Raw genomic sequence first — 27,816 nt, forward strand, 5'->3', positions numbered from 1 at the left:
GAACAGGTATTTAAAAAAGAGTGGAAAGTACCGTATTTGCGGAGTACATGGAAAACATTGGCAGCATTAAGATAAAATCAACAGTGTGATTTTTATTTGAGTTTTGTAAGAGTGGAGAACTTACTTATTTATTTATTTATTTATTTATTTATTTATTTATTTATTTATTTTATTTATATAATGCCCTATACCCGTAGGTCTCAGGGTGGTTCACAGAACAAAATCAGAATACAAAACCACAAATATATATAATCAAAATAAAAGCAACAACCCAATAACTTCCCTCAAAGCCACATTTTAAAAGGGCATGGGATGTTCTAATAAAAATGGCTATAGTAAAATATGCGGGAATGACAGATAACTAAAATGAAACTTGGAAGGAGAAGGAAGGAAGTCATTAGATATATAATATTATGTAAAATGTTTATTCTGAGATGTAAAATTGAAAGCTCATAAAAAGCATTTATATATAAAATCACTTATTTAGGAATGTCTTCACTTCTTTATAAAGTTGACAGCATCACTGTTGTGAGCATTTTGCCATTTGAAACCAGGTTGCTTCTTTGTGCTAGGGTTATAAAAAAGTGTAACTCGGCTCTCTCAGAGACTCCCACCATGCTAAAGATGGCTGCACATACCACACACCAAAAGGACAATAACAGCAACAAGATAGCCAGTGGAGTTTTATATCTCACGGGGAATCGTGCTGCTGGATGACATTTTTAAACGAAGCTTGACAGATTTATCAGACATATGAAAGGCAGCGCTGTATCCAGAAGGAAATTTGCATCTGCAAATATCAATCCACACCTGTTAAGGACAGAGAGGGAGGGTTCGGTGGAATGCTATTTGAACAGTCTGCTCTGAAATGGATGTGCCAATAATACTCAGGGGGAAATGAGCATCGTGCGCCCAACATGTCCATAAAGGCATCAGAATGACAGCGGGGAAGATTTAGAGGCAGGGTTGTGTAAGCACTTTCAATTAGTGCAGCTGTAAGATTTCATATCTAACGTCGGACTTCAAACACAGCTTCCTGCCACACACACACGCCAGGTACCTCTGACAGAGCATCCATTTTCACTAAGACAATAACACTGGCTAGCATTTTAAGCAAGGCACGACAGATTTATCAGCCATATGAAAAAGAGTGCATTTTTACAGCTGAGAATTTGACCCTGAGGCACTGTTTTATTGTCAATAGAAAACAGCAACTTCTGGAGCCATTGGACTGGCGATATGAAACCCAAATAAATAATCAAAGAGCATGTGGCTGCTGACAAGCGTTATCCCAGCCACTTTGCCCTTCTCCCAGCAATCCATGTTTTCATAGAGAGCCAGTGTGGTGTAGTGGTTAAGAGCGGTAGTCTCGTAATCTGGGGAACCGGGTTCGCGTCTCTGCTCCTCCACATGCAGCTGCTGGGTGACCTTGGGCCAGTCACACTTCTCTGAAGTCTCTCAGCCCCACTCACCTCACAGAGTGTTTGTTGTGGGGGAGGAAGGGAAAGGAGAATGTTAGCCGCTTTGAGACTCCTTAAAGGGAGTGAAAGGCGGGATATCAAATCCAAACTCTTCTTCTCTTCTTCTTCTTCTTCATACAGCGAGAACCTCTTGCCCTCTGAGCAAAGTCCTGATGAGTAATCGCTAGTGCTCATAATCTTCTGCGAGGCATTTTAGGAGTTAAGAGAGCCATTGGAAATAAGTCCCACAGTTAAGTCACCCATGAATTTGGCAAGATTAACCACTCACTGATCTGGTGGGGAGATCGCAGGAGCGGGGAGAAAGACATTCTTCTTGGTAGCCATCAGGAGGTGGCGGTAGAGAGACAGAGGTAAAGGTAAAGGACCCCTGGACGGTTAAGTCCAGTCAAATGCGACTATGGGGTTGGGGTGCTCATCTCACTTTCAGGCCGAGGGAGCTGGCATTTGTCCACAGACAGATTCCAGGTCATGTGGCCAGCAGGACTAAACCGCTTCTGGCACAACGGAACACCATGCCAGAAACCAGAGCGCATGGAAACGCTGTTTACCTTCCCGCCGCAGTGGTACCTATTTATCTACTTGCACTGGTGTGCTTTTGAACTGCTAGGTTGGCAGGAGCTGAGACAGAGCAAAGGGAGCTCACTCCGTTGCAGGGATTCGAGCTGCCGACCTTCTGATCAGCAAGCCCAAGAGGCTCAGTGGTTTAGACCAAAGCGCCACCCATGTCCCTGTTAGAGGCAGAGGACATCTCAAGTACTGGAAAAGTCTGTGTTCACTGACTGGCCAGGATGGCTTCTAGCCAGCCAGCAACTGTGTCCATAGCTCCTGACAGTCTTCCCAATTCTGCTGTACCTGGTGATCATTAGCAAGGATTGACTATCTCCTCCTGCTGCTGCACAGCTCAACTGCCCTGCAGCAAAAGTGGGAGGTCTTCACAAGAGAACCACATGATGTTCAGTTGTTACATTCATGGGCAATTCCTAAGAGCAATTAGCATCAAAGGATGCTGGCCAAATGAATCAATGAAACAACTGCTCTTGCAGCACTGTCAACTGGGATCGCAAGGGACATTTCACTGCCATACCCAGAGACCACCACACACAGTTTTAGTCACACAGCTCCAGGAATCAGAGCCCCTCTAAAGAGATGTGATATTCCAGGGCAAATATTAACTCTGTCACTTTACTGTATTCATTCCCACCCCCACCCCCATTTTATTTGATCAGAGAATGGCATTGCAAAATTTGGAGAACTGTGTATTACAAAGGAGACCTGCATTTTGGTTTGCCTATGGTTTGGAGATGTGCTAATTTGATGTTCTCATTGAAATGCTAACCAAAGTGAATTTCTCCCTTATCCATACCCTTAAGTTCTAGCTGGGGTTTGATTTTTCCGAGGCACAGCATTTGAAAATTTCAATTCAATAAAAATGCAGAACATTCAATGATGATGATGATGATGATGATGATGATGATGATGATGATGATGATAATAATAATAATAATAATAATAATAATAATAATAATAATTTTTTATTTGTACCCCGCCCATCTGACTGGGTTGCCACTCTGAGCAACTTCCAACATATATAAATCTACAAGTTATACAATCTCTTCTCTAAAAAATAAATAAATTAGATTCTTGCAACCTTGATGTAACCAACGTTTATGTCCCAAAGCCATTTGTTAGAAGGAAAACTGTCCACTTGGAAAAGATCTACGCAACTGCAGTAGAAATAACAAAATGGAAGTCATCTACTAAATTTAATTTAACATTAAGCAAAGGTTTCAGTCAGAAGTTTGATTCAATGCTTTTCCCTGACCTTGAAACACACACATCACTTGCCTCAGATGAGAGGATGCTCAGGTTTCTTTTTAATGCTGAACTTCAAAGAATCAGATTAGCTTTTATTTTTTTTAAAAAAAGCAACAACTACTAAGCCTTCAAAAAAATGACCAGCTTGATATAAGAAGTGCATTAATCGAACAGGCTGACACAACATGAAATGCAAACAAAGCACCACTGCCAACAGAAGCAGCATTAATATGTGTGCATGTAAGTATATCTAGGATCACGGCAGATGGTGACAGCAGTCACGAAAGTTAAAAATGCCTGCTTCTTGGGAGAAAAGCAATGACAAACCTAGACAGCATCTTAAAAAGCAGAGACATCACCTTGCCGATAAAGGTCTGTATAGTTAAAGCCATGGTTTTCCCAGTAGTGATGTATGGAAGTGAGAGCTGGACCATAAAGAAGGCTGATCGCCGAAGAATTGATGCTTTTGAATTATGGTGCTGGAGGAGACTCTTGAGAGTCCCATGGACTGCAAGAAGATCAAACCTATCCATTCGGAAGGAAATCAGCCCTGAGTGCTCACTGGAAGGACAGATCCTGAAGCTGAGGCTCCAGTACTTTGGACACCTCATGAGAAGAGAAGACTCCCTGGAAAAGACCCTGATGTTGGGAAAGATGGAGGGCACAAGGAGAAGGGGACGACAGAGGACAAGATGTTTGGACAGTGTTCTCGAAGCTACTAACATGCGTTTGACCAAACTGCGGGAGGCAGTGGAAGACAGGAGTGCCTGGCGTGCTCTGGTCTATGGGGTCACAAAGAGTTAGACACGACTAAATGACTAAACATGAAATTAGGGACGTCCCATTCTATATTGATAATTTTACTGTTTATACCCCACACATCTGACTGGGTTGCCCCAGCCACTCTGGGCAGCATCCAAGATATATAAAACATAATAAAACATTAAAAAGTAAACAAACTTCCCTATACAGTGGAACCTCGGCTGTCGAACATAATCCGTTCTGGAAGACTGTTTGACTTCCAAAACATTCAACAACAGAGGCGCAATGGGATCGCCCCCACAGGAGGTATGTGGGTCACGCTTCATGCCCCCCCCATTGGGGGAAGATAGACTAAAGTATTCTGCCCAAGGCCTACAAACAACCAAAGTTGTGACATTTTGCTATGGGGAAGGTGAAACCTGCCAATGCAGGAAAATTCCTTCCCGGTCCCTCAACGGCGACCATCTAGGACCACAGCACCACCGGCTGTATAGAAGAAGGTTAAACTGCGAAAGAAGGCATAAATTGAGGGAGGGCAGGCTGGGGGAAGTTCAGGAGTCGACTGAGGACCAACAGGTAAGTTACACCCTCTATTGTGAGTGTGGGTGGTCCTAATTATACCTCGCCAATCCCTTGGCAACACCCCCCCCAGCCAGGATTGGCTGATTGACGAGGCTAGGCGAGAACCTCCAGGTATCCAACTCGGAGGGGGGGGGAGCGAAGCCAAGTACCTTGCTGGGGGTCTAGAAGTCCTGGGGGGGCTGTGCATGACCACGCAAAAGCTGCCCCCCAGTTAATGCAGGGACCGGTCATTATTAGCAAGCTCTGAAACTAGTGAGGAAAATCCTTTGGATTATTTAATGGATCTCTCTCCGATTCTTCCTCTCTATTCAATTCTTCCTCTCTGGGAAACTTTCTATAAATATGCCATTTAAATATCAAGGATGCAAACTTCTAAAATCTGTGCACGCTTCGTACCTGCAGAACTTAGGAATATTTTAGTTTGCACATGGTGAATCAATTCGTTGAGGTTTGAGACTGAAATAATTCATAGGCATAGAATTAAGTGCCACACAAAAATAAGGGGGCTGTGTTGGCTCACAAGAAAAAGACTTCAAAATCCACATGAAGGCAATACCTTTATTAGGCCAACCAAAATATCACTAAATATTGTGCAAACCTTCAAGTTCTCCAGAGCTAGATGTAATTAAAGTGACGGGGGCTTGTTGTAAAGCCACACATTGGCATCTTATAGGAGTCTCAAGCCTTTTCAATTGGTTTTTTTGCAGCATGATTCTCTATGTAAAACCAGGCGTTTCAACAAAATGTTACCATAGTAGGAGGGGGGGCCTGTAAATGAGCATGTGTGAAGGACAAGTGCTTGTGTGAATGTGTGTGCCACCACTTTGCAAAAAAACAACAACCCCACAACCCAGTTTTGCCCAATCCACTTGTGATTTATAGCAATGTGCCAAGCACACTACCCAGCCAATTCTGTAAAATGAGAAATAAATGTGCCTGTTTCTTTGAACTGTATCAGTCCCTTCATTGGAGGATATTGGTTTGGCATCCCAAAGTGTTTTGCAGATAAATCACAATCTTTCCGCATGGCAAGATGGAAAAGTGCGAAGTGGGGCCAAGGGAGAGGGAAATAAAAAAACAAAAAAAGGAGCTATTCATCAGACTTCAAGCTAGGAAATGGCAATGTGAAGAGATAAAATACTTGAGAGTCACCTTTATGATCTGAGGTGAACTCAGACATAAGCCTTTTTGCTAGAACTTGGAGAGCTCAGAAAAATCCTCCAGGCAAGTACTTTATAAAATAAATCCCACTTGTCCAAATTCCCTTTTCTAAGTGAACTGTATGTGGCTTCCTTTTTTCAATTGCTTCCCTTCTCTGCAGACTCTCACCCTGTTCTAAAAGACAGTTGTAGCTTCTGAAGTAGCCGATAGCTGGAAGCCATTAATTTAAGCTCATTCACGTTGTAAGAAACCCAACATAGATGGAATAGGTATCCATAGTGTCAGAGCCACCCTGGGTCCCAGCTCACAAGAGACCAAAGTCCAGTCCAAGCTATATACAAAAGGTTTTATTGAAGATCATTGTCGTCATTACATCCAAACTCCGTGGCTCCGCATCTGTTACCCTTAGATGTTAGAAGTCCCCTCTGAGTCCGTCCCTCCCCTGCACCAATTTAAGAGGCTTGTACTGCTCCACCTTTTCCTCTCTTTCCTTTTCCGCAGGGTCTTCCTGCCCCCCTGTCTTCCCTCTTTCCGGGACTCCCCAGAGGCTGAGTCTTCTCCCGCCTGCTCCCCCCTCCTTCGTGCTTTGGCACCAGGCTCCTCCTCAGAGCTCTCCTCATTTCCGCGCGCCTCTATATTTGAACTTGGCGCGCGTACGTTGCCTCTGACCTTCCTTTCTACAGTTACGCTGCTCTCGGTACTACACTCCTCCCTTTCAGGCAGGACGTCTTGCTCCGAACTCCTCCCCCTTCCTCCTTCCTGTCCTGCTCTTTCTGACACACTGGCAACTCCCCCCCCTCTACTCCGTTCCGACGGGGGAGCTGGTCCCGCTTTGCCACTCCCACTGGGGATTCCCTCTTCGTTCCCCTCTCTCTGACTGATTCCCTCTCTATTGCCCCTTGGCCTGACCAGGGGGGCTCCCTTCTGGGAATCCTCTGATTCGCTAGACGGACTTTGGGACAACCTCGGCTCGTTGTCGTCCTCTTCCTCCTCGCCCTCGCTCTCTGTCTCCTCTCTCCCTAAAACCCTGACATCCATCCCCCCCTCGAAGCCCCCCCTTCCCCCCTTCCGCTCATCGGGTGCAGGTTGTGGAAGCTGCCGCTCTTCGGAGGCGGACGCAGGATACAGATTCTGCACCTCCATCTCCTCTGTTTGCAGTTCGTTGTACGAGTGTTCGAATTCGGGTTCTTGACCCAAGGTGTTCTCTTCTCCCTCCTCCATTGGTACCTGGTCCGGTGCTGCCTGCCAAGGTCCCGTCAGCCATTTCCTGCGCCAGTCCTCCTCTGGTTGCTCGTCCCACCAATAAGAGGGTTCTGTGTCCACCCCCGAACACGATCCCCTGGGCGAGTTGGAGTCCGGCGACCTTTCTTCAGCTGAAGAAAAGCCGTGGAAAGTGCTGCCTGAACATGTGGGCGTAAAGAGCCAGTCATCAAAGTACTCGGCTGGCATGGGTCTATGAGGGAAAAGGGCATGGAACTCGTCTTTTAAAAGAGGTTCGTCTAAGGCGTAGCCCGGCACCCAACCATTGGCACTGACTGGGGCACCCTCTCTGACTAGAAAATATTCTACTCCCTCTTGCCCCCATCTCGAGTCCAGGATCTCTGTGACCTCGTTGAGTGGTTCGGCCCTAGGCGCCCTCTCCCTCTCCTGTGACTTAGTGTGTTGTTGCGTGACTGTGTCAGACTCCTGAAACCTGTGCGGTGCCTTGTAGGGAGTGAGCACCGATCTATGAAAGACCGGGTGCACTCTGGAACCTTCGGGGAGGGCTAGTCGAAAGGCTACAGGGTTGATTTTAGCCTCCACCTGGTACGGCCCTAACTGCCTGTGCCCCAGCTTCTTCTTGGCCAACGACTTGGCTGGCATCGCTTGGGCCGCTAACCACACCCAGTCCCCCACCTGGATCTCCTCTCCCTCTCTCCTGTTTTTGTCAGCCTGCACCTTATATGCTTGCTTGGCCAGCTCTAAATGTCTCCGCAACTCTTCGTGCACCTCCTGCAGCTCCGCTGCAAACTGGTCGGCTCCTTGCGGCACCCCCTCTCCCGGTGCCACGAACCCCGGGAAGGTTCTGGGGTGACGACCATTGTTCGCGAAAAACGGCGTCACCCCCGTGGACGCGTGCTTCGTGTTGTTATAGGCAAACTCTGCCATCGGCAGGTAGTCCACCCAAACTGCTGGTCGCTGGTTGGCGTAACATCTCAGGTACTGCTGCATGATCGCGTTGACCCTCTCAGCTTGGCCGTTGGTTTGTGGGTGTCTCGCCGACGTGAGGTTGATCTTGACGTTCAGGATACCTAAAAGCTTCTGCCAAAAATTGGAAACAAACTGGCGCCCCCTGTCGGACAGGATGGACTGCGGCAGCCCATGCACCTTGAACACGTGATCGATGAAGAGTTTGGCAGTCTGTTCCGCCGTCGCCACCTTTGCGCATGGAATGAAGTGCGCCATCTTGGTGAACAGGTCCACAACCACCAGTACCGCCGTCTTCCCCCTGGAGCTGGGCAGGTCAGTAACGAAGTCCAGAGCTACCCTCTCCCACGGTTGCTGTGGCGTTTCCAGCGGTTCCAACAGCCCCGCTGGCTTCTGGTGTACTGGCTTGAACCTCTGACAAGTGTCACACCTGGCGACGTAATCCGCTACCTCTCCACGCATCCGGGGCCACCAAAAGTCTCTTGCCACCAGTTCTATTGTCTTCTCCTTACCGAAGTGGCCCGCACTGGGGGCGTCGTGCAACTGCTGCAGAACCTTTGCGCGAAGCTCGTCGCTTGGCACGTAGAGGGCACCTTTGCGAGTTAGCAGCCCGTCGCGTAGTTGGAACTCTTCGCCACTCTGCACACCTCTGCGCAATTCCTCCATCTTGGACTGTGCGAACTGATCCACTTGCAACGCGCGTCGCACCGCGTCCAGATCTACTGTGGCGGCAGCGCACGACCACGCCTGCGGTGCGAAAATGTGCTTGGCTGCTACAGGCGCCGCTTCATCGAGATATTGCGGTTTCCTGGATAGCGCATCGGCTATAACGTTGGAATCTCCTGGGACGTACTCTATCCGAAAGTCGAAATCCGCGAAGAATTCCGCCCAGCGCATGTGCCTCTGGCTTTGGAGCTTCGCCGTGCGCCAATACTCTAGGTTCTTGTGATCCGTGCGGACCTGTACTGTGTGCTTGGCTCCTATGAGGAAGTGTCGCCACGCTTTGAAAGCTGCGTGAATGGCTAACAGCTCCCTGTCCCATATGGTGTAGTTTTGCTCCGCTTTGCTGAGCTTTCTGGAGTAAAAGGCACCGGGTCTCCAGTTTCCATGTGGATCTTCTTGCAGGAGTACGGCTCCAACCGCTCTGTCTGACGCGTCGGTCTCTAGTCGTATGGGCTTGCCTGGATTCACGTGCAGCAGCTGCTCCTCGGAGGCGAAAAGGCTTTTAAGCTTCTGAAAAGAGCGCTCCGCCTGTTCCGTCCACACGAACCTCTTTTTCTTGGAACTGAGAGTGTCCGTGATCGCTGCCGTCTCCTTTGCAAAACCTCTGATGAATTTGCGGTAGAAGTTGGCGAAGCCGATGAATCTTTGGACTTCCTTCCGATTGCGAGGGCTCTTCCAGTCCAACACCGCGCGGACCTTGGCGCTGTCCATGGCCAGCCCCTTGTCGGACAGCTTGTAGCCTAGGAAATCCACGTCCGTCACATCAAACTGGCACTTCTCTAACTTGGCGTAGAGCTTGTTCTCCCGTAGTCTCTGCAGGACTTCCTTTACGTCCTTCTCATGGGCCTCCTCCGTTTCCGAAAAGATCAGGATGTCGTCGAGGAAACACACGCATTTCTTGTAGAGAAGTCCCGCTAGCACGTGATGCATAAATGCTTGGAAGACGTGAGATCCATTTTGGAGACCAAATGGCATAACTCTGTATTCGTACGTGCCCAGAGGCGTGAACATGGCCGTCTTCCACTCATCGCCCTCCCGGATGCGTATGAGGTTATACGCTCCACGCAGATCCAATTTGGTGAAGATCTTCCCCTTCCTTACGGTTGCCAGGAGATCATCTATCTTGGGCATGGGGAAGGCCTTGGGTTTGGTCTTACTGTTTATGAATCGATAGTCCACAATGAGTCTTTTCTGGGGCGTGTCTTTCTTCTTTACAAAGAAAACAGGACTGCCCCCCACCGCTTTCGATTCTCGGATGAATCCGCGCTTCAAATTGTGCTCTATGAACTCCCTGAGTTCTTGCATCTCGTCCTCAGACATGGAATACAGCTTTGCAGTCGGCAACTGCGCCCCTGGCACCAGGTCGATGGCACAATCATAAGGCCTGTGGGGCGGCAACTGGTCAGCTTCCTTCTCGCAGAAAACCTCCAGGAACCCCTCGTACTTGCGGGGTACTGCCTGCACCATGCCAAGTTGCAACTGCTGCTCAGCTCCCTCCTCCTGGCTGGACTGGATGCAATGTTGAGCACAGTACGATGAGCAAAAGGTGATCTGCCGTTGGTACCACGCTACAGCAGGACTGTGTCTCTCCAGCCAACTCATGCCTAATACTATAGGCGTGTCTGAAAGGCGGGTGACATTGAAGCTGATGACTTCTCGATGATTTCCAATCCTCATCACCATGGGAGGCGTCTGTTGCACAACTTGTCCTCCTAGCAATTTCCTGCCATCCACCGTGACTACGTTCAGAGGTGTTGTCGCTGGCAGAAGCGCTATGCGATGCTGCTTGACAAAGTGCGTCCCCACAAAATCTGCGTTGCTCCCAGAATCAATCGTGATGGGGACTTCCAGGGTGGTTCCATTCGGCAACTGAAGTGTTGCAGTGAGCTGCACCGCTGGCTTGGGTGGTAAAGGGTCTGTGCGTTGCAAAAGCGCTGGGGACTGCTCTACAGATTCGCCTGGCTGAGCCCCAGCAGCTCTGCTTCCAGCCAGGCACTGTCGTTTCCCTGAGGTTGCTCTGCTTGCATCATTTCTGCTGCAACAGTTGCTAAAGCTGCAGTGTGTTTCTGCAGCCTCTGGGGACACTCTTTCGCCATGTGCTGTGCACTGTCGCAAATGTAACACTTCCTGGTCCCTCTAGGAGGCTTTGCCTTCACTGCACCGGAAGCTGGGGCTCTGGCTGTTGCTTGAGCCTTAGCACCACCAAGTTCCATGGGCTCCTCCCCCTGCCTTCCCAGTGGCGAAGGATGTGACTGACTGAACTCCCTGGGGATGAAAGAAGACGTCCTCGCTGGTGGACGCACCTGACGTTCTTCCTCAGTGTGCCAAGGACGTCCCTCGTGCCGTATCCCAATCGCCAAAGCCCTCTGCACAAGCTCCTCCAGGGTCTGGGGTCTGTCTCCCCTGGCAAGTTCATCCTTAATGGGACCGCTGAGCCCCTCCCAGAACAAATCCCTCACAGGTGCACAATCCTTCTCCCAGCTTAGCGCAGTCAGTAAAGCAAAAAATCTAGAATGGTACTGACGCACAGTGGCTTTGCCTTGCCGCAATCCAAAAATTTCCCTGCGTGCAAGATCCACATCTACAGTAGACTGGAAGCAGGCATCCATCGCTTTAATGAATTCATCTGCATCGCGGCGGGCAGGGCCATCTTCACGCCACAAATTGCGCAACCAGTCTCTGGCCGGCCCATGCAAGTGAGAAACAATAAACCCCACTTTCTCCTCCTCATCTTTAAAGTCATGACGAAGCAAGTGCAATGCATACAAAACGTCTGCTCTGAAACTGGGGTAGTGCTTCAGGTTCCCATCGAAGTGGGTGACTAGGCTGCCCCCCCTCCGTCCAAGTCCAATCCCCTCTGATCTGGACCCTGGGAACCCTTCCCTGCTTGCACGTTCCCACCTTGTTTGCAGGTCCTGGCAGCGCTTCTCCATTTCGTCATGCTTCTTCTGAGACGCAAGGACTGCAGCAGTGAGTTCGGAAACTGTAGTTCGCAGCGCTGTCAACTGCTCCTCCGCAGTCATGGCTGTCACCGTTCGTGAGCTTTGCAAAAAAAAAAATTTTGCGTTCTTTGGAGGGGACTTTCTGTCAGAGCCACCCTGGGTCCCAGCTCACAAGAGACCAAAGTCCAGTCCAAGCTATATACAAAAGGTTTTATTGAAGATCATTGTCGTCATTACATCCAAACTCCGTGGCTCCGCATCTGTTACCCTTAGATGTTAGAAGTCCCCTCTGAGTCCGTCCCTCCCCTGCACCAATTTAAGAGGCTTGTACTGCTCCACCTTTTCCTCTCTTTCCTTTTCCGCAGGGTCTTCCTGCCCCCCTGTCTTCCCTCTTTCCGGGACTCCCCAGAGGCTGAGTCTTCTCCCGCCTGCTCCCCCCTCCTTCGTGCTTTGGCACCAGGCTCCTCCTCAGAGCTCTCCTCATTTCCGCGCGCCTCTATATTTGAACTTGGCGCGCGTACGTTGCCTCTGACCTTCCTTTCTACAGTTACGCTGCTCTCGGTACTACACTCCTCCCTTTCAGGCAGGACGTCTTGCTCCGAACTCCTCCCCCTTCCTCCTTCCTGTCCTGCTCTTTCTGACACACTGGCAACTCCCCCCCCTCTACTCCGTTCCGACGGGGGAGCTGGTCCCGCTTTGCCACTCCCACTGGGGATTCCCTCTTCGTTCCCCTCTCTCTGACTGATTCCCTCTCTATTGCCCCTTGGCCTGACCAGGGGGGCTCCCTTCTGGGAATCCTCTGATTCGCTAGACGGACTTTGGGACAACCTCGGCTCGTTGTCGTCCTCTTCCTCCTCGCCCTCGCTCTCTGTCTCCTCTCTCCCTAAAACCCTGACACATAGTAATAATGTATTCTTTAAAAGTCACACTTTTCCCCACTGTATTACTGATTCCCACCCCAAGGATGCTAAATGAGGGCTCTCTCTCTCTCTCTCTCTCTCTCTCTCTCTCCCTCCCTCCCTTCCTCCCTCTCTCTCTCTGTAACCAGGCAGAGGGCCTTCTTGGTAGTGGTGCCAACCCTGTGGAAAGCCCTCCCATCAGATGTCAAGGAAATAAACAACTATCTGACTTTTAGAAGACATCTGAAGGCAGCCCTGGTTAGAGAAGTTTTTAATGTTTGATGTTTTATTGTATTTTTAATATTCTGTTGAGAGCCACCCAGAGTGGCTGAGGAGGCCCGGCCAAATGGGCGGGGTATAAGTATTCTTATTCTTATTCTTATTATTTAGACCAGGCTTTTTAATGTTTGATGTTTTATCGTGTTTTTAATATTTTGTTGGGAGCCACCCAGAGTGGCTGAGGAAAAAATTAAATAAATAAATAAATAAATAAATAAATAAATAAATAAATAAATAAAATAATGTAAGGGGAGGTGTTAGTTTGAGAGTTTTATCTAGTGTATTCAAGCCTCCAGCTGGGGAAAGGTTCTACAAGATTTTATTTTATTTTTAATAGATATTTATTGAGATTTTACAAAACAGAAACATAAGTAAGACAGATATACAACAAAAACAGATATATCAAAAAAGAAAAAAAACCAATAAAAACATTTAAAAGAAACAAAGAAGAAATCCAATTTTTAACTTCATAGTTCTATAACCCTCTTTCTTGACTTCCTCACATCTCCCTTTTTTGTGTTGCCCTTTACACAATCAAGTTCAGCAAATTCTGACCCTCTTTCAAACCTCGTTTATAATTATATGTTTCAACCTATTATGTCTCCAGTTTTTCTTCTCTTTCCACATCATTTTTTACCTAATCTTTATAACTTAGTCCCTTATACCACTTAATATACATTTGACATAACATTACTCTGGTCTTTCCCCCCCTTTCTTTTTCACACTTTTTTGCATACTCCTTTTGACTATGTCACTGATGCCATATTGTCTTTATATCCAACATCTTTTTAACATTCAAACATTTTACAATATTTGTGCAAATAGTCTTTAAACTTCTTCCAGTCCTCTTCCACCGACTCTTCTCCCAGGTCTCGGATTCTGCCAGTCATTTCTGCCATCTCCATGTAGTCTATCACTTGCATCTGCCATTCTTCCAGGGTGGGCAAATCTTGTGTCTTCCAATATTTTGCAATGAGTATTCTTGCTGCAGTTGTTGCATACATAAAGAATGTTCTGTCTTTCTTTGGCACCAGTTGGCCGACAATGCCCAGGAGAAAGGCCTCTGGTTTCTTAAGGAAGGTATATTTAAATACCTTTTTCAGTTCATTATAGATCATTTCCCAGAAAGCCTTAATCCTTGGGCACGTCCACCAAAGGTGAAAGAATGTTCCCTCAGTTTCTTTACATTTCCATCATTTATTATCAGGCAAATGATAAATTTTTGCAAGCTTGACCGGGGTCATGTACCACCTATAAATCATTTTCATAATATTCTCCCTTAGGGCATTACATGCCGTAAATTTCATACCGGTGGTCCACAACTGTTCCCAGTCAGCAAACATAATGTTATGACCAATGTCCTGCGCCCATTTAATCATAGCTGATTTGACCGTTTCATCCTGTGTATTCCATTTTAACAGCAAGTTATACATTCTTGACAGTATCTTAGTTTTCGGTTCTAACAGTTCTGTTTCCAATTTTGATTTTTCCACCTGGAAGCCTATTTTTTAATCCAATTTACAGGCCTCTCTAATTTGATAATAATACAACCAATCTCGCACTTTATCTTTTAATTTCTCAAAACTCTGCAATTTCAATATATCTCCTTCTTGTTCTAATATCTCCCAATATTTCGGCCACTTGGCCTCCATATTGAGTTTTTTCAATGCCTTAGATTCCAAGGGTGACAACCACCTTGGGGTCTTGCTTTCCAGTAAGTCTTTGTATCTTGTCCAGACATTAAACACCGCTTTCCTGACAATATGATTTTTGAATGCTCTATGGGCTTTAACCTTGTCGTACCATAGATATGCATGCCACCCAAAAACATTATTAAAACCTTCTAAATCCAAAATGTCAGTGTTTTCAAAAACAGCCAATCTTTCAACCAGCAGAATGCTGCTGATTCATAGTAAAGCTTAATGTCTGGCAGGGCAAACCCACCTCTTTCCTTTGCATCAGTTAATATTTTAAATTTTATTCTGGGCTTTTTGCCCTGCCAGACAAATTTAGAGATGTCTCTCTGCCACTTCTTGAAACAATCCATCTTGTCCACAATCTGCAAAGTTTGAAACAAAAATAACATTTTTGGCAATACATTCATCTTTATAGCTGCAATTCAGGTTCTACAAGATTTTAGAATTTTTTTAGAAACAGCCTTTTCACATATCTGCTATTCAGGGTGTTCTCATGCTAGAGTTAATCTGGCATCATTTGTCTGTTTGTAACTGTTGACTGTCTTGTGTGACATTATACTCCAAGTTCATGCAAGTTCAGCCACTCAATAACTGCATGGTCCTGGGGTGCCTTGAATGTGTGAAAGAGCCATCATAAGCAATTGCTCAGGGCTACAGATGTCTCACATAATCTCAGTTAGGTAGATCCATAGCTAGTCATGCTTGGAACAGACTCGTTGAAGTCAATGGCTAACTTAAATCCCAGTGATTTTAAGGGGCTTCCTCCAAGCATGAACTAAATATGGCTCCAATCCAATGTTTTCATTTGAATGTTCAGTGGAGAGTCACTCTAAGAAAGAAACTGTCATGTGCCAATCCACCCTACTGTTTGCAGGCTTGCCATATTTCAAGAAGTAAAAATCTGGACACAAAAAGTTAAAGTTGTTGAGCTTTTTTGGGGAACATTTCAAAAACCCAGACATTTTGCCGATTTCCCGAAATTCGCCCCAGATTCATTGGAATCCTGGACATGTCTGGGGAAATCTATGGCAACCCTAACATTGAGGGCAACAAGACTTTCTGCATAATTTTTGATACAAACTCCTACTGAAAAAATTGGCTCAGTGGTGCTCTACATTTTCGGCACCTGGCACTGGAACGGGGTCTAATTTGTGAACACAATCATAATTTTATTATTTATACCCCACCCATCTGGCTGGGTTTCACAAGGCACAAGGTGAACTCACCATATCCAGGTAAAGGTAAATGACCCCTGGACAGTTGAGTCCGGTCAAAGGCGACTATGGGGTTGCGGTGCTCATCTTGCTTTCAGGCCAAAGGAGCCGGCATTTGTCCACAGACAGATTTCCGGGTCATGTGGCCACCAGGACTAAACCGCTTCTGCCACAACAGAACACTGTGATGGAAACCAGAGCGCACGGAAATGCTGTTTACCTTCCTGCCACAGCGGTACCTATTTATCTACTTGCACTGGCATGCTTTTGACTGCTGGGACAGAGCAACGGGAGCTCACCCCATCCCGTGTGGATTATGTTAGTCCAGTTAAGGTAGCTGTTCCTTCACCACAAAGCTTAGCCAACTTACAACTTGGCCCATTATTTACGACTTCACTTAGCATGTTTCTGTTCATGCAGGAAGCATGGGCTGAGAGTTGCAGTTACAGCAAAGCCATCTCAACTAGGGCCAGGGCCTTTTCAGTACTGGCCCTGACTTGGTGGAACGCTCTATCACAAGAGACTAGGGCCCCGGCAGGACTTGACATCTTTCCGCGGGGCCTGCAAGACAGAGCTGTTCCGCCTGGCCTTTGGCTTGGACTCAGTCTGACCCTTATGTTTTCCCCTCCTCTTACGGTTTTGCACTATGGGCTACTTTTAAAATGAGACTGCATTTTAAATTGCATTTTAACCTGTATTTTAAATTCCCCCCCCTTATGTTTTTATTGTAATTTTACTGGTGTTAGCCGCCCTGAGCCCGGGGAGGGTGGGCTAATAATCATAATCATCATCATCATCATCTTGGAGCAAAACTGGCCATATGCAGAAGTGAGCCCACATGCTTGTGTGGCCAATTTGTTCATGGGACTCCCTCCTAAATCAAAGCCAATTTTGCTCCTCGCGTGGTCAATGGTAGGTAGCATTTCACACTAGCTGCAACAACAGCCAGTGTCAGGCTTTATTCTCATATCCCTCGAAGCCCATAGCAACCAAGCTGGAAATGTCCTCTGGTTCCCAAGATTGTTGGTTGTGTTCATATGCAGCACAGCCAAGTCAGCCTTGATATATATAATAAGCAGGTCCAAATAATTAAAAAACTAAACAGGCCATACCCACAATCTAAAGTTAAAAAGACAAGAAGCATATGCAGCAAAAACTGGCTCTCTCCAAAGACCTTTGCTGAACCCACACAGGACAGAGTGGCAGAGCCAGGCAAGGGCAGGGATTTGGTGTGGGGCAGTGAAGTGTTTTCCTATATCTTCTCCACACAATATCCCCCAATGAAAGAGAGAGATGTCAAACACGTGGTTTTCCCAAGAATCTCGGTCATACAAAGTCCAGAGTTTGCTATCTCAGGGTCTGTGTGTGTGTGTGTGTGTGTGTGTGTGTGTGTGTGTGTGAATTTTCTGTTTTACAATTTAGAATATTCATTTAACAACCTTAAAATATCAGTGGCTTCCCTTCTCTTTCTATGGTTCATTTTGCATAACATAAATCCCAGCTTATTTTATACAAACTAAACCATTCAGTACAGTGGTACCTCAGGTTACAGACACTTCAGGTTACAGACTCTGCTAACCCAGAAATATTACCTCGGGTTAAGAACTTTACCTCAGGATGAGAACAGAAATCGCTCAGCGGCGGTGCAGCAGCAGCAGGAGGCATCATTAGCTAAAGTGGTACCTCAGGTTAAGAACGGACCTCCAGAACGAATTAAGTTCTTAACCTGAGGTACCATTGTATTCCATTATTACATCCATCAACACTTATTTACACTTTTGAATTTACGTTAATGCTGCCAACTTTTTCAAGTGTACACAATCCCCCCCCCATATATTCAATAAACAATTTCCAATCTTCTTTAAACATATGTTCTTCTTGTTCTCTTATTCTATATGTTAGGTCCGCAAGCTGTGCATATTCCATCCAGTTTAAGTTGCCATTCTTCTTTAGTTGGGACCTCGCTCGTTTTCCATTTTGGGGCTAACAAAACACGGGCTGCAGCAATCACCCCCCCCCCCCAATGCACTCATCCAAAATATCACTCTGTCAAACAGAGCATAGTGTTAGAAATGTTGTTTTGAACTTTATTTGCTATGAGCGAAGCTGCTCATTGATGCATTGATGACCCCCCAGAAGTCTTAGAGTGATGATCACAGCTGCTATGTGAAACACCATCCACTCTTTTGGGGAATACTGGGAAGATATTTTCTTCCTGGGGCATTTCGTGACTTTTTTATTCCAGTGTACATTTGTGGCCAAGCATTTGATTGCTCTCATTTCTCTCCACTCTCCCTTTCTTAAATTGTTTTCATTCGAATCCAAGAGCTAATTTTCCCTTCTCAAAGACAAGCTCCCTTTTGTCCCAGAGTATTCAAATTACTACTGCTCTTGTCATTTTTAGCTGACTGCTTCCTCGCAGGCCCTGGATACAAGGAGGGGTTGCTAACAGCAGGCTCTGACACACTCTGCTCAGGGTTAGAAACTGAGATTATGGAAGTTAGGCACTAAATGCCAACTTTAACTGAGGTTATGGGTGCAACAATGAAATGTCTAGGCATGCTTTTTTAATGACAAGAATACAAAGCTGAAAATGAATGAACTGCAGCTAAAATCTTATTCTCATTTTTCGCATGGTCTAGTCCTCATCTAAAGACTGCAAAAAACAAAGCCATACTTTCCCTGCCTGCCCCCCTAATATTATTATGGTAAAGGTAAAGGGACCCCTGACCATTAGGTCCAGTCATGGACAACTCTGGGGTTGCAGCGCTCATCTCACTTTATTGGCCAAGGGAGCCGGTGTACAGCTTCCGGGTCATGTGGCCAGCACGACTAAGCCGCTTCTGGCGAACCAGAGCAGCGCACGGAAACGCCGTTTACCTTCCCGCCAGAGCGGTACCTATTTATCTACTTGCACTTTGACATGCTTTCAAACTGCTAGGTTGGTAGAAGCTGGGACCGAGCAATAGGAGCTCACCTCATCACGGGGATTCGAACCACCGACCTTCTGATTGGCAAGTCCTAGCCTCTGTGGTTTAGACCACAGCGCCACCCACGTCCCTCTTAATACCTCATAACACTGCCTCTCTTTAAGGCCACCTAAGAGGCAGAACCTATCAGCTTGCCTGACGCTGCAGTGAGTTCTTGGAAGTCGAGCAGTCAGGAATTTCTCCTCCCACTCTCTCAAGCACAAGCAATTTTCATTTTTAAGCACCTTTGGTGTTTATTTGCACCCAACGTAAGAGGACAGTGGTCCTATTTGTCATCCTTGGAAAATACCAAAATGCATTTCTGTGCCATTCCCCTATTTTCTTTACTAGGTTGCCCATAGAATTGCTCTCTGCATTTGCTCCTTGGGGAATGGCTGCTGGGGAACTTTTCTACCATCCCATTTATATGATTTCAAATAATCCCCAAGGTGGAGCACCAAGATTTATAGCAGTCTGAATGGCATCTGTCAGGGTTTTAGGGAGAGAGGAGACAGAGAGCGAGGGCGAGGAGGAAGAGGACGACAACGAGCCGAGGTTGTCCCAAAGTCCGTCTAGCGAATCAGAGGATTCCCAGAAGGGAGCCCCCCTGGTCAGGCCAAGGGGCAATAGAGAGGGAAGCAGTCAGAAAGAGGGGAACGAAGAGGGAATCCCCAGTGGGAGTGGCAAAGCGGGACCAGCTCCCCCGTCGGAAAGGAGTGGAGGGGGGGGAGTTGCCAGTGTGTCAGAAAGAGCAGGACAGGAAGGAGGAAGGGGGAGGAGTTCGGAGCAAGACGTCCTGCCTGAAAGGGAGGAGTGTAGTACCGAGAGCAGCGTAACTGTAGAAAGGAAGGTCAGAGGCAACGTACGCGCGCCAAGTTCAAATATAGAGGCGCGCGGAAATGAGGAGAGCTCTGAGGAGGAGCCTGGTGCCAAAGCACGAAGGAGGGGGGAGCAGGCGGGAGAAGACTCAGCCTCTGGGGAGTCCCAGAAAGAGGGAAGACAGGGGGGCAGGAAGACCCTGCGGAAAAGGAAAGAGAGGAAAAGGTGGAGCAGTACAAGCCTCTTAAATTGGTGCAGGGGAGGGACGGACTCAGAGGGGACTTCTAACATCTAAGGGTAACAGATGCGGAGCCACGGAGTTTGGATGTAATGACGACAATGATCTTCAATAAAACCTTTTGTATATAGCTTGGACTGGACTTTGGTCTCTTGTGAGCTGGGACCCAGGGTGGCTCTGACAGAAAGTCCCCTCCAAAGAACGCAAAATTTTTTTTTTGCAAAGCTCACGAACGGTGACAGACATGAGTGCGGAGGAGCAGTTGACGGCGCTGCGAACTACAGTTTCCGAACTCACTGCTGCAGTCCTTGCGTCTCAGAAGAAGCATGACGAAATGGAGAAGCGCTGCCAGGACCTGCAAACAAGGTGGGAACGTGCAAGCAGGGAAGGGTTCCCAGGGTCCAGATCAGAGGGGATTGGACTTGGACGGAGGGGGGGCAGCCTAGTCACCCACTTCGATGGGAACCTGAAGCACTACCCCAGTTTCAGAGCAGACGTTTTGTATGCATTGCACTTGCTTCGTCATGACTTTAAAGATGAGGAGGAGAAAGTGGGGTTTATTGTTTCTCACTTGCATGGGCCGGCCAGAGACTGGTTGCGCAATTTGTGGCGTGAAGATGGCCCTGCCCGCCGCGATGCAGATGAATTCATTAAAGCGATGGATGCCTGCTTCCAGTCAACTGTAGATGTGGATCTTGCACGCAGGGAAATTTTTGGATTGCGGCAAGGCAAAGCCACTGTGCGTCAGTACCATTCTAGATTTTTTGCTTTACTGACTGCGCTAAGCTGGGAGAAGGATTGTGCACCTGTGAGGGATTTGTTCTGGGAGGGGCTCAGCGGTCCCATTAAGGATGAACTTGCCAGGGGAGACAGACCCCAGACCCTGGAGGAGCTTGTGCAGAGGGCTTTGGCGATTGGGATACGGCACGAGGGACGTCCTTGGCACACTGAGGAAGAACGTCAGGTGCGTCCACCAGCGAGGACGTCTTCTTTCATCCCCAGGGAGTTCAGTCAGTCACATCCTTCGCCGCTGGGAAGGCAGGGGGAGGAGCCCATGGAACTTGGTGGTGCTAAGGCTCAAGCAACAGCCAGAGCCCCAGCTTCCGGTGCAGTGAAGGCAAAGCCTCCTAGAGGGACCAGGAAGTGTTACATTTGCGACAGTGCACAGCACATGGCGAAAGAGTGTCCCCAGAGGCTGCAGAAACACACTGCAGCTTTAGCAACTGTTGCAGCAGAAATGATGCAAGCAGAGCAACCTCAGGGAAACGACAGTGCCTGGCTGGAAGCAGAGCTGCTGGGGCTCAGCCAGGCGAATCTGTAGAGCAGTCCCCAGCGCTTTTGCAATGCACAGACCCTTTACCACCCAAGCCAGCGGTGCAGCTCACTGCAACACTTCAGTTGCCGAATGGGACCACCCTGGAAGTCCCCATCACGATTGATTCTGGGAGCAACGCAGATTTTGTGGGGACGCACTTTGTCAAGCAGCATCGCATAGCGCTTCTGCCAGCGACAACACCTCTGAACGTAGTCACGGTGGATGGCAGGAAATTGCTAGGAGGACAAGTTGTGCAACAGACGCCTCCCATGGTGATGAGGATTGGAAATCATCGAGAAGTCATCAGCTTCAATGTCACCCGCCTTTCAGACACGCCTATAGTATTAGGCATGAGTTGGCTGGAGAGACACAGTCCTGCTGTAGCGTGGTACCAACGGCAGATCACCTTTTGCTCATCGTACTGTGCTCAACATTGCATCCAGTCCAGCCAGGAGGAGGGAGCTGAGCAGCAGTTGCAACTTGGCATGGTGCAGGCAGTACCCCGCAAGTACGAGGGGTTCCTGGAGGTTTTCTGCGAGAAGGAAGCTGACCAGTTGCCGCCCCACAGGCCTTATGATTGTGCCATCGACCTGGTGCCAGGGGCGCAGTTGCCGACTGCAAAGCTGTATTCCATGTCTGAGGACGAGATGCAAGAACTCAGGGAGTTCATAGAGCACAATTTGAAGCGCGGATTCATCCGAGAATCGAAAGCGGTGGGGGGCAGTCCTGTTTTCTTTGTAAAGAAAAAGGACACGCCCCAAAAAAGACTCATTGTGGACTATCGATTCATAAACAGTAAGACCAAACCCAAGGCCTTCCCCATGCCCAAGATAGATGATCTCCTGGCAACCGTAAGGAAGGGGAAGATCTTCACCAAATTGGATCTGCGTGGAGCGTATAACCTCATACGCATCCGGGAGGGCGATGAGTGGAAGACGGCCATGTTCACGCCTCTGGGCACGTACGAATACAGAGTTATGCCATTTGGTCTCCAAAATGGATCTCACGTCTTCCAAGCATTTATGCATCACGTGCTAGCGGGACTTCTCTACAAGAAATGCGTGTGTTTCCTCGACGACATCCTGATCTTTTCGGAAACGGAGGAGGCCCATGAGAAGGACGTAAAGGAAGTCCTGCAGAGACTACGGGAGAACAAGCTCTACGCCAAGTTAGAGAAGTGCCAGTTTGATGTGACGGACGTGGATTTCCTAGGCTACAAGCTGTCCGACAAGGGGCTGGCCATGGACAGCGCCAAGGTCCGCGCGGTGTTGGACTGGAAGAGCCCTCGCAATCGGAAGGAAGTACAAAGATTCATCGGCTTCGCCAACTTCTACCGCAAATTCATCAGAGGTTTTGCAAAGGAGACGGCAGCGATCACGGACACTCTCAGTTCCAAGAAAAAGAGGTTCGTGTGGACGGAACAGGCGGAGCGCTCTTTTCAGAAGCTTAAAAGCCTTTTCGCCTCCGAGGAGCAGCTGCTGCACGTGAATCCAGGCAAGCCCATACGACTAGAGACCGACGCGTCAGACAGAGCGGTTGGAGCCGTACTCCTGCAAGAAGATCCACATGGAAACTGGAGACCCGGTGCCTTTTACTCCAGAAAGCTCAGCAAAGCGGAGCAAAACTACACCATATGGGACAGGGAGCTGTTAGCCATTCACGCAGCGTTCAAAGCGTGGCGACATTTCCTCATTGGAGCCAAGCACACAGTGCAGGTCCGCACGGATCACAAGAACTTAGAGTATTGGCGCACGGCGAAACTCCAGAGCCAAAGACACATGCGCTGGGCAGAGTTCTTCGCGGATTTCAACTTCAGGATAGAGTACGTCCCAGGAGATTCCAACGTTATAGCCGATGCGCTATCCAGGAAACCGCAATATCTCGATGAAGCGGCGCCTGTAGCAGCCAAGCACATTTTCGCACCGCAGGCGTGGTCGTGCGCTGCCGCCACAGTAGATCTGGACGCGGTGCGACGCGCGTTGCAAGTGGATCAGTTCGCACAGTCCAAGATGGAGGAATTGCGCAGAGGTGTGCAGAGTGGCGAAGAGTTCCAACTACGCGACGGGCTGCTAACTCGCAAAGGTGCCCTCTACGTGCCAAGCGACGAGCTTCGCGCAAAGGTTCTGCAGCAGTTGCACGACGCCCCCAGTGCGGGCCACTTCGGTAAGGAGAAGACAATAGAACTGGTGGCAAGAGACTTTTGGTGGCCCCGGATGCGTGGAGAGGTAGCGGATTACGTCGCCAGGTGTGACACTTGTCAGAGGTTCAAGCCAGTACACCAGAAGCCAGCGGGACTGTTGGAACCGCTGGAAACGCCACAGCAACCGTGGGAGAGGGTAGCTCTGGACTTCGTTACTGACCTGCCCAGCTCCAGGGGGAAGACGGCGGTACTGGTGGTTGTGGACCTGTTCACCAAGATGGCGCACTTCATTCCATGCGCAAAGGTGGCGACGGCGGAACAGACTGCCAAACTCTTCATCGATCACGTGTTCAAGGTGCATGGGCTGCCGCAGTCCATCCTGTCCGACAGGGGGCGCCAGTTTGTTTCCAATTTTTGGCAGAAGCTTTTAGGTATCCTGAACGTCAAGATCAACCTCACGTCGGCGAGACACCCACAAACCAACGGCCAAGCTGAGAGGGTCAACGCGATCATGCAGCAGTACCTGAGATGTTACGCCAACCAGCGACCAGCAGTTTGGGTGGACTACCTGCCGATGGCAGAGTTTGCCTATAACAACACGAAGCACGCGTCCACGGGGGTGACGCCGTTTTTCGCGAACAATGGTCGTCATCCCAGAACCTTCCCGGGGTTCGTGGCACCGGGAGAGGGGGTGCCGCAAGGAGCCGACCAGTTTGCAGCGGAGCTGCAGGAGGTGCACGAAGAGTTGCGGAGACATTTAGAGCTGGCCAAGCAAGCATATAAGGTGCAGGCTGACAAAAACAGGAGAGAGGGAGAGGAGATCCAGGTGGGGGACTGGGTGTGGTTAGCGGCCCAAGCGATGCCAGCCAAGTCGTTGGCCAAGAAGAAGCTGGGGCACAGGCAGTTAGGGCCGTACCAGGTGGAGGCTAAAATCAACCCTGTAGCCTTTCGACTAGCCCTCCCCGAAGGTTCCAGAGTGCACCCGGTCTTTCATAGATCGGTGCTCACTCCCTACAAGGCACCGCACAGGTTTCAGGAGTCTGACGCAGTCACGCAACAACACACTAAGTCACAGGAGAGGGAGAGGGCGCCTAGGGCCGAACCACTCAACGAGGTCACAGAGATCCTGGACTCGAGATGGGGGCAAGAGGGAGTAGAATATTTTCTAGTCAGAGAGGGTGCCCCAGTCAGTACCAATGGTTGGGTGCCGGGCTATGCCTTAGACGAACCTCTTTTAAAAGACGAGTTCCATGCCCTTTTCCCTCATAGACCCATGCCAGCCGAGTACTTTGATGACTGGCTCTTTACGCCCACATGTTCAGGCAGCACTTTCCACGGCTTTTCTTCAGCCGAAGAAAGGTCGCCGGACTCCAACTCGCCCAGGGGATCGTGTTCGGGGGTGGACACAGAACCCTCTTATTGGTGGGACGAGCAACCAGAGGAGGACTGGCGCAGGAAATGGCTGACGGGACCTTGGCAGGCAGCACCGGACCAGGTACCAATGGAGGAGGGAGAAGAGAACACCTTGGGTCAAGAACCCGAATTCGAACACTCGTACAACGAACTGCAAACAGAGGAGATGGAGGTGCAGAATCTGTATCCTGCGTCCGCCTCCGAAGAGCGGCAGCTTCCACAACCTGCACCCGATGAGCGGAAGGGGGGAAGGGGGGGCTTCGAGGGGGGGATGGATGTCAGGGTTTTAGGGAGAGAGGAGACAGAGAGCGAGGGCGAGGAGGAAGAGGACGACAACGAGCCGAGGTTGTCCCAAAGTCCGTCTAGCGAATCAGACGGACTGGACTTTGGTCTCTTGTGAGCTGGGACCCAGGGTGGCTCTGACAGAAAGTCCCCTCCAAAGAACGCAAAATTTTTTTTTTGCAAAGCTCACGAACGGTGACAGACATGAGTGCGGAGGAGCAGTTGACGGCGCTGCGAACTACAGTTTCCGAACTCACTGCTGCAGTCCTTGCGTCTCAGAAGAAGCATGACGAAATGGAGAAGCGCTGCCAGGACCTGCAAACAAGGTGGGAACGTGCAAGCAGGGAAGGGTTCCCAGGGTCCAGATCAGAGGGGATTGGACTTGGACGGAGGGGGGGCAGCCTAGTCACCCACTTCGATGGGAACCTGAAGCACTACCCCAGTTTCAGAGCAGACGTTTTGTATGCATTGCACTTGCTTCGTCATGACTTTAAAGATGAGGAGGAGAAAGTGGGGTTTATTGTTTCTCACTTGCATGGGCCGGCCAGAGACTGGTTGCGCAATTTGTGGCGTGAAGATGGCCCTGCCCGCCGCGATGCAGATGAATTCATTAAAGCGATGGATGCCTGCTTCCAGTCAACTGTAGATGTGGATCTTGCACGCAGGGAAATTTTTGGATTGCGGCAAGGCAAAGCCACTGTGCGTCAGTACCATTCTAGATTTTTTGCTTTACTGACTGCGCTAAGCTGGGAGAAGGATTGTGCACCTGTGAGGGATTTGTTCTGGGAGGGGCTCAGCGGTCCCATTAAGGATGAACTTGCCAGGGGAGACAGACCCCAGACCCTGGAGGAGCTTGTGCAGAGGGCTTTGGCGATTGGGATACGGCACGAGGGACGTCCTTGGCACACTGAGGAAGAACGTCAGGTGCGTCCACCAGCGAGGACGTCTTCTTTCATCCCCAGGGAGTTCAGTCAGTCACATCCTTCGCCGCTGGGAAGGCAGGGGGAGGAGCCCATGGAACTTGGTGGTGCTAAGGCTCAAGCAACAGCCAGAGCCCCAGCTTCCGGTGCAGTGAAGGCAAAGCCTCCTAGAGGGACCAGGAAGTGTTACATTTGCGACAGTGCACAGCACATGGCGAAAGAGTGTCCCCAGAGGCTGCAGAAACACACTGCAGCTTTAGCAACTGTTGCAGCAGAAATGATGCAAGCAGAGCAACCTCAGGGAAACGACAGTGCCTGGCTGGAAGCAGAGCTGCTGGGGCTCAGCCAGGCGAATCTGTAGAGCAGTCCCCAGCGCTTTTGCAACGCACAGACCCTTTACCACCCAAGCCAGCGGTGCAGCTCACTGCAACACTTCAGTTGCCGAATGGGACCACCCTGGAAGTCCCCATCACGATTGATTCTGGGAGCAACGCAGATTTTGTGGGGACGCACTTTGTCAAGCAGCATCGCATAGCGCTTCTGCCAGCGACAACACCTCTGAACGTAGTCACGGTGGATGGCAGGAAATTGCTAGGAGGACAAGTTGTGCAACAGACGCCTCCCATGGTGATGAGGATTGGAAATCATCGAGAAGTCATCAGCTTCAATGTCACCCGCCTTTCAGACACGCCTATAGTATTAGGCATGAGTTGGCTGGAGAGACACAGTCCTGCTGTAGCGTGGTACCAACGGCAGATCACCTTTTGCTCATCGTACTGTGCTCAACATTGCATCCAGTCCAGCCAGGAGGAGGGAGCTGAGCAGCAGTTGCAACTTGGCATGGTGCAGGCAGTACCCCGCAAGTACGAGGGGTTCCTGGAGGTTTTCTGCGAGAAGGAAGCTGACCAGTTGCCGCCCCACAGGCCTTATGATTGTGCCATCGACCTGGTGCCAGGGGCGCAGTTGCCGACTGCAAAGCTGTATTCCATGTCTGAGGACGAGATGCAAGAACTCAGGGAGTTCATAGAGCACAATTTGAAGCGCGGATTCATCCGAGAATCGAAAGCGGTGGGGGGCAGTCCTGTTTTCTTTGTAAAGAAAAAGGACACGCCCCAAAAAAGACTCATTGTGGACTATCGATTCATAAACAGTAAGACCAAACCCAAGGCCTTCCCCATGCCCAAGATAGATGATCTCCTGGCAACCGTAAGGAAGGGGAAGATCTTCACCAAATTGGATCTGCGTGGAGCGTATAACCTCATACGCATCCGGGAGGGCGATGAGTGGAAGACGGCCATGTTCACGCCTCTGGGCACGTACGAATACAGAGTTATGCCATTTGGTCTCCAAAATGGATCTCACGTCTTCCAAGCATTTATGCATCACGTGCTAGCGGGACTTCTCTACAAGAAATGCGTGTGTTTCCTCGACGACATCCTGATCTTTTCGGAAACGGAGGAGGCCCATGAGAAGGACGTAAAGGAAGTCCTGCAGAGACTACGGGAGAACAAGCTCTACGCCAAGTTAGAGAAGTGCCAGTTTGATGTGACGGACGTGGATTTCCTAGGCTACAAGCTGTCCGACAAGGGGCTGGCCATGGACAGCGCCAAGGTCCGCGCGGTGTTGGACTGGAAGAGCCCTCGCAATCGGAAGGAAGTACAAAGATTCATCGGCTTCGCCAACTTCTACCGCAAATTCATCAGAGGTTTTGCAAAGGAGACGGCAGCGATCACGGACACTCTCAGTTCCAAGAAAAAGAGGTTCGTGTGGACGGAACAGGCGGAGCGCTCTTTTCAGAAGCTTAAAAGCCTTTTCGCCTCCGAGGAGCAGCTGCTGCACGTGAATCCAGGCAAGCCCATACGACTAGAGACCGACGCGTCAGACAGAGCGGTTGGAGCCGTACTCCTGCAAGAAGATCCACATGGAAACTGGAGACCCGGTGCCTTTTACTCCAGAAAGCTCAGCAAAGCGGAGCAAA

This window comes from Podarcis erhardii (assembly GCF_964252035.2).
Source record: "Podarcis erhardii genome assembly, chromosome: 1".
NCBI classification, from domain to species: domain Eukaryota; kingdom Metazoa; phylum Chordata; class Lepidosauria; order Squamata; family Lacertidae; genus Podarcis; species Podarcis erhardii.